The sequence below is a fragment of the Chiloscyllium plagiosum genome, chromosome 24, assembly GCF_004010195.1.
Source record: "Chiloscyllium plagiosum isolate BGI_BamShark_2017 chromosome 24, ASM401019v2, whole genome shotgun sequence".
Taxonomy (NCBI): domain Eukaryota; kingdom Metazoa; phylum Chordata; class Chondrichthyes; order Orectolobiformes; family Hemiscylliidae; genus Chiloscyllium; species Chiloscyllium plagiosum.
The window spans coordinates 24,196,494-24,202,759 of NC_057733.1; the positions used below are offsets into that span (position 1 = coordinate 24,196,494).

The 6,266-nt window shown below is 40.2% G+C and overlaps 1 protein-coding gene across 4 annotated transcripts in view; it reads left to right on the plus strand.

Annotated features, from left to right (window-relative positions):
- The first annotated feature begins 32 nt into the window (after positions 1-32).
- LOC122562088 (cytochrome b-245 chaperone 1) overlaps positions 33-6,266 on the plus strand; it is a 30,015-nt gene continuing 23,781 nt past the window's right edge. The window contains exons 1-2 of one of the 4 annotated variants that reach the window (XM_043714598.1): positions 33-191; positions 442-693. The gene's annotated coding sequence lies outside the window, so the exon portion shown is untranslated. Of the gene's footprint in view, positions 192-245; positions 265-441; positions 694-733; positions 751-6,266 lie in introns of those variants that run through there. The other 3 variants (XM_043714597.1, XM_043714599.1, XM_043714600.1) reach the window with 3 other exon arrangements.

The window sequence follows — 6,266 nt, forward strand, 5'->3', positions numbered from 1 at the left end:
TTGCATTTGGCGATCATTCCAGAGGTCTGGGAGATTTAATTTGAATCCACCCCTCCATTGGACAACAGGCTGACGGAAGCTGAGCCAATGAAAAGTCGCAGATCTCCAACAAGGAAGAGGAATAACACATTCACAAAGTTCCACGCCCTCCCAGTGACTGAATGCGTTGAGGAGGAGCTGCAGAACGCGTGGTATGGCTTTTGTTCTTTTTTTAAAATACTAAAACGATCTCCAAAATCAGGATTCTACGTTAGCACTGTAAAAGTATGTCGCTGTTGCTTTAGATGTGTATTTCCGTCGAAAACTGATCTTGAAACCGTTTGCGCATCATTGAAGAAGTTCCGTATACATTTGAATTATAAACGTTTTTCTTACTTTGTTCCCAAACTTGATTTAAAACACCATTGGTTTACCATCAACATTTACATATTTGTCTTTAAGGAAATCTTCACTGTACATTGTGGAGTACCAGGCGTTACATAAGTTTCGTTCAATACCTCAGTGGTTGGCATACATCTCAAGTCGATGCTCTGATTTCAGACTTCTTCCTTGATACCAACAGCCCTTTCGAAATCACCAGATCGACATAATTCAGTCAGAACAGACCAGGAAAGAGACATCGCAATGAACACAGATAGAACTCAACTGTTTGGTCTTTCAGAATCAGGGCCGGAGACCATAAGTGCCCCTAAGGCAGGTTGCATTCTTGGAAGTGAAATTGCACATTGATTGCCATCATCAAACATGCAGGTCTTAAACTCAACATGTTGTTAATATTATCTTGTTTGAAACTAGTTTAAGTAATTTCATTCATCAAATTGGCTTCTGACTATGTTGTTTCATAATACTGTGAATGATCCCTGGAAACCCTTAGATTTTACTGATCTGCACCAATAGTCATGTTTTGATCATTATCTCAATCGAAAACCATAAATTGCTGTTTGGTGAAAATAAAAGCCTCATAATGAACACTGTAGCCATGAATCATTAAAAATTATGATGTATTATTCCAAGCAAGGGTGATTAGAATTAAGAACCGAATTGAGATATCTGGTATATAGCAGTGAATTAATTGGTATCTTCTTAGTATTCAGTACTTGTAGAATGTGATCCATGCTATAAAAGGTGCAATGTAAGTTACGAGTGCTTTGATGGGTTAGAGAAACAAAATGGTTAGAGAGATGCACATTCCTGGTTAGACATGAATTGTCAAAGAATTGTTTTGGTATGAGCTAATCATCCATTGGGAAATTTCCAAATGTTGAAAATGCAATCTTTTCCAGTTAGTTGTAATACAATTTAAAAATAATAGACTTGTCTTTGTATCTCATATTTTACATCTGAGTAAATGGAATGAGTACCAGGATGGACAGGTGAGAAAGAACAGAGAGTCAAGAAGGGCAGTTCAGGGACTAAATTGCAGAGTGCACAACCTATGTGTTTGAAAACTGAGAAATAATTAGGTGGGATTGTGCTGTACTTAGGTGGGTAACACAGGATCAGAGTCAGAAGGCTGTAGAGATGACTTGGTAAAAGGATTGATAGACATTGTACGAGTAGTAAAGCAATGCTATGGTGGTAGTACTTAATGAGAGCAATCGTTTTAGACTTAGTGTATTGGGGACAGGAAGCTAATGCAGAACAACAAGGATAGGGATTGAGGAGCAAATTATTATCAAATGTGGTTACAGTTATTCTTATATATAAGGCGTTTGTTTGATTTTCAGACTATTTAAATGATAAAAAGAGTTGTAACAGAGATTTGGTAGAGCTGTTCAAAATCAAGACCAGTGAGCATGACATCAGTAGTAGGCAAGTTTTTGGAGCGGATCCTAAGGGACAGGACCTATATGCATTTGGAAAGGCAAGGACTGATTAGGATAGTCAACATGGCTTTATGGGTGGGAAATCACATCTCACTGACTTGATTGAGTTTTTTGAAGAAGAATGAAGAGGAGTGATGAAGACAGAGTAATGTAAGTTGTCTGTATGAACTTCAGTAAGGTGTTCAACAAGGTTCTGCATGATAGACTAATTAATAAGGTTAGAACACATGGAATACAGGGAGAACCAGACAGTTGGATACAAAATTGGCTCGAAGACAAAGGATGGTGGTGAAGGGTTGCTTTTCAGACTGGAGGCCTGTGACCAGTGGTGTGCCGCAAAGATCAGTGCTGGGTCCACTGCGTTTCGTCATTTATATAAATGTTTTGGATGGGAACGTTGGAGGTATGATTAGTAAGTTTGGAGATTACACCAAAATGGGAGGTGTAGTGGATAGCGAAAGAGGTTACCTCAGAGTACAATGGGACCTTGGTCAGATGGGCCGAATGGCTGAGGAGTAGCATATGGAGTTTAATTTAAATAAATATGAAGTGCTCCATTTTGGAAGGGCAAATCAGGGTGGGACTTATACACTTTATGGTAAGGTCCTGGGGAATGTTGCTGAACAAAGAAACCTTGGAGTGCAGGTTCATAGCTCCTTGAAAGTGGAGTTGTAAGTAGATAGGATAGTGAAGTAGGTATTTGGTATGCTTTCCTTTATTGGTCAGTGCATTGTGCATAGGAGTTAGGAGGTCATTTTGTGGCTGTACAGTACATTGGTTAGGCCAGTTTTGGAATCCTGCGTTCAATACTGGTCTTGCTGTTATTGGATGTTGTTAAATTTGAAAGGGTTCAGAAAAGATTTACAAGGACTTTGCCAGGGTTGGAGGGTTTGAGCTATAGGGAGAGGCTGAATAGGCTGGGGGTATTTTCCCTGGAGTGTTGATGCTGAGGGGGACCTTACTGAAGTTTATAATATCATGAAGGGCAAGGACAGGGTGAATAGTCATGGTCTTTTCCCTAGGGTAGGAGAGTTCTAAACTAGAGGGCATAGGTTTGAGAGGAAAGATTTAAAATGGACCTAAGGGGCAACCTTTTCATGCAGACAGTACTGTATGTATGGAATGAGCTATCAGAGGAAGTGATGGAGGCTGGTACATTTACAACATTGAAAAGGCATTTGGATGGGTATATAAATAGAAAGCGTTTAGAGGGACACAGTCAGTTCTGCTCTAACATGTGTTTCTTCAACATGAATTGGATTTAATGCAATTGAAGAATTTGGACTGTTATTTGTAGAATGCGTATTTTCCTTAGCTGCATTGGTTAGATTTTTTGTGTTAGATTCCAGCCCCATTAGTTTAAATGGCGCGGGTATTGTGCGATTTTCTTATAATGTGAGATTGCACAAGAATGTAAGTATTGCGTTATATCAGAACAGACTGTATAGGTCAAATGCTGACAAATGGGACTAGATTAATTTAGAATATCTGGTCGGCATGGACAAGTTGGATGAAGGGTCTGTTTCTGTGCTGTAGCTTTCTGTGTCTATGAGAGGGTTGGACAGTGGAGGGAAAGTGACTGTTCCTTTTGGTCAGAGGATTTGATGTGCTGAAGGACCTCTTCTGTACTCTTTGACTCATATGACATCAAATTGAAGTTGTTTGGCAAAAGAACCAAAGGCTATATGGGGAAAAGCATCTTACTCTGAGTTTATGATCTTGAACATACTACCTGAAAGGAGTGGCAAATTTCAAAAGTGAATTAGGTAAGTACATGAAGGAAAAGGTTTGCAGGGTGAGAGACATGGAATAGGAGTGGAATTAACTGGATTGCTATTATCAAGAATTGGTACAGAGTAGACTGCTGAGTGATTTCCTTATATCCTTTGGAATAATTCTCTGATTTTCTTCCATGGTTCTATAATATAAGTGATTCAAACAGACTGGAACCTGCAGAGAAAGTTAGAGTATTTAGCACCTCAAATGGGAAATAATGCAAGAGAGTCACTGCATGCAAACAAAGTCATCTTTTTTGTGTTAGATTGCAACAATTCACCATTCTCATTCTAAACAGGTAACTGGATGAATTTCTGTGTGTTATAAGTGTTTGGATAGATATTATAATTTGTTGCATCTTTCATGAAATCATTTTGCTTAATAACTTGGATTTAAACTGAATGTGGTGCTGTGATGCTTGTGTTATTCACTGGATGAAGAGATTGTGGAGTTCAAGTATAGTTTCAGTTACTTAAAGAAATTAACAAAAAACATAGACAAATGTTCAAGTCTGGAATTAATGTTCTCAATATTAGCAAATGAACTCTTGGTGTATTGGTGTAAGATTTCTTCATCCTTCACTAGAATGTAAGCATAAACACCTTCATTTTAAGCTATCTATAGCCTCTGCAAGGCATATTGTATAAAATGCTAAATACCTATCTCCTAATATCAGCAACATTAGTTTCTAGGCGTCAATGTTAAACAAACTAAAACTAAAACCCTAGCCAACTGAAGAAGGAAAAAAAATAGTTTTTTATTTATCCCTGGAGCTTTTGACTGATGCTATAGAATATTTTGACTAATGCTGCAGAACATATAGACTTAATGCAGTAATGGTCACAATAACTGCACTCAGTTACTAAATATTACAAATATAATTAATGCCCTTTATTGGTTTAATTATGCCTTTATATCGATGGATAGCTGACAATGAATACTGGCAATTATTTTATTAAAAATTAAAACTATTGACCAATTTATTTGACAATTGTATCTTTGAAGATAATTGTGCAACCTAAATTGTAAACCTAAATTGAAGCACGTGACCATGTGGGTGGCACAGTGGTTAGCACTGCAGCTTCACAGCGCCAGAGACCCGGCTTTGATTCCAGCCTTGGGCGACAGTCTGTGTGGAGTTTGTACGTTCTACCCGTGTCTGCGTGGGTTTCCTCAGGTGCTCCGGTTTCCTCCCACAATCCAAAGCTATGGAGGTTAGGTGGATTGGCAGTGCTAAACTGCCCATAGCATTAGGCAGGGGAAACTTAGAGAAGTAAGGGAATGGGTCTAGGTGGGTTACTCTTCGGAGAGTTGGTGTGGACTTGCTGGGTCAAATGGCTTGTTTCTACACGGTAGGGATTCTAAGCACCAGCTGGAGCATCACATTGCATCAACTGGAACTGTAGTAATGAGGAAGCTTGTAGCTTTTCATGTGACACAGGATATGCAGGAAGCGCTTGACCATTGTTGTTGGTGGGGGGCATTTGTTCCGAAGAATTAAATATATGTTCTTAGTGTGATTGGATTGTTGTAAATAAGATGATAACATTTGTTCTCTTGTGGAATGTGTGGCAGCACTTCCTTTTGACCCTGAGGACTGAAAGCTGCGCATATCCAACAGTCGGATGTTGGTTAACTGAACTTCTGATTTATATTGAAGACTCTTAACAAAACTCTAACTCCATAGGAAAATAACTTGCAATTTAATAAGCTGAGTGGAATATGCACGTAATAGAACAATCTGATACAGTTTTGTGTATACCACAGTTAGCAGATTTGAATTTATGAAGCTCAACTCCCTCGTCTTGACTATTCTGGAATGTGAATGTCTCATTACCCAACAGGGTTGAAACTTTATTGCTGGAACAGCACAGCAGGTCAGGCAGCATCCAGGGAACAGGAGATTCGACGTTTCGGGCACAGGCCCTTCTTTCCTGAAGAAGGGCCTGTGCCCGAAACGTCGAATCCATTCCTGAAGAAGGGCCTGTGCCCGAAACGTCGAATCTCCTGTTCCCTGGATGCTGCCTGACCTGCTGTGCTGTTCCAGCAATAAAGTTTCAACTTTGATCTCCAGCATCTGCAGACCTCACTTTCTCCTCATTACCCAAACAGGCTAGGGCTAGGAAAACACAAAGGCTGAAACTAGATAGTAAGAAAGTGTGAGTGTGAGCGAGAGGGAGAGAAAGAGAGAAAACATTCTTTTGTAAATTACATTCACTGACCTAAGGGTTCAAGAGACACTGTGTGTGTGTGTGTGTGTGTGTGTGTGTGTGTCTGTGTTTGTTGGTGGCACTAGATATGAAAATTATTATTTGAGAGGGATGAACATTAGCTGAGTTTCTGGATTAATAGCCAAGATTAGAGTGGTGCTGGAAAAACACAACAGGTCAGGCAGCAGCCGACCAGCAGGAAAATCGATGTTTCAGGCAAAAGCCCTTCATCAGGAATGAGGCTGGGAGCCTTGGGGGTGGAGAGATAAATGGGAGGGGAGTGGGATGGGAGGAGGGTAGCTGAAAATGCAATAAGTGGGTGGAGGTGGGGGTAATGGTGATAGGTCGGAGGGTAGTGTGGAGCGGACAGGTGGCAAGGAGGATGGACATATGGGACAGGTCATGAGGACGGTGCTGAGCTGGAAGGTTGGAACTGGGGTAAGGTGGGGGGAGG